The sequence below is a fragment of the Carassius auratus genome, chromosome 30 (assembly GCF_003368295.1).
Source record: "Carassius auratus strain Wakin chromosome 30, ASM336829v1, whole genome shotgun sequence".
NCBI classification, from domain to species: domain Eukaryota; kingdom Metazoa; phylum Chordata; class Actinopteri; order Cypriniformes; family Cyprinidae; genus Carassius; species Carassius auratus.
In genome coordinates this window covers 12531780-12533139 of record NC_039272.1, presented here as the reverse complement: position 1 = coordinate 12533139, position 1360 = coordinate 12531780, and positions in this window count along the sequence as shown.

Below are 1360 nucleotides of genomic sequence, written 5' to 3'. Positions count from 1 at the left end.
TGAGACCTACTGATATAAAAATTATATTTAAACTTTATTTGGAGCACTACTTGTCTACAATGTAAAAAAATTTAAATATTAAACCTAAAATGTGTTTTAACTATTGATGAAGATTATATGATCTTTGAATAACATTGGCCTTTAAATGCAAGATATTTAAAGTGTATCTGAAGTATACTTGCAATAGTTCCACTTTAGCACAATCAAATATACTTCAGTATACCTTTAGATGGGCTTCAGCAATACTTCCGCACAATTAAAAGTGCATCAAGTACCAAACTAGTAGTTACAATTTAGCAGACTTGAAGTATAGCAAAGGTACAATTGCAAGGTATTTCTTATAAAATACTACATAAATATGTAAATGTATTTGTAGTATACTTAGCATGAAATAAATGTATTTCAGATTCATTTTACTATATTTATTTTTCACTAGGTATGTTATAAGATCATGTGGCAACAGATACACATTTTTTGAATATTGCAAATTCAGTGGATGAAGAAGTTCTGTATACAGTATATACTGCACAGTATTGAGTACCATGCTGCTATTCTTACCCATTAAATATAATTGTTGTTCTCATAGAGGCTGGGGAAGGTCCTTTGGAAGTCCCATGTTCAGATTGATTAATCATTACTAGATAATAAAAAAAAAATGCAACCAGATATAGGAAATGCCTAAAAACAAGGAAGAAGGATAACATTTTACTGTCAAAATAATATTTTACAAACGAAAAAAAATGTAGCTAGTCCAATTCAACTGATAAATGTTTCCATGAGCCACACCACACATTCAAGGACATTCAAGGTCTTATAGAATAATATGCATTCTCTCTATAGAAATAAACAATATTCAAGCACACTTTTTCCAACAAGTGTGAAAGACAAAATAAGATTCCTCCAAAGCTTCCAAAGGTCCTTAAAGCATCTTCAGCGCAGGCAATCTCTAAGACAGCCTGGGGATGTGATGGGAAGGAAATACTGTACACCCCCTTGCATGTTTCAATGCAAATTAATGATGGAGCTGACCTAAAGGATGGTTTTCTCTTAACTTTTCCTTCCTTTTCTTTTCTCATTTTTTACAGAGGTTCCTTTTTTTATTATTTACCTAGATTTTTATAGCTTGTAGAGGATATACAAAATGTTACAGCAGAGCGGCAGCATAGTTGAAAACATTCATTTCCTTGATAAAAAAAAAAAAAAAGAACCTAAACAAAATGTAGAAGCGAACAACAGAAGATTAATCCCACACTTGGATATCATTACCACTTACATTAACCAATTTTGTTCCCAGTTCTAGGTTTAGAATGAAAGCATCAAGATGTGGTTGTCATTACGGGTTTGAAAAACAGCAAACTGC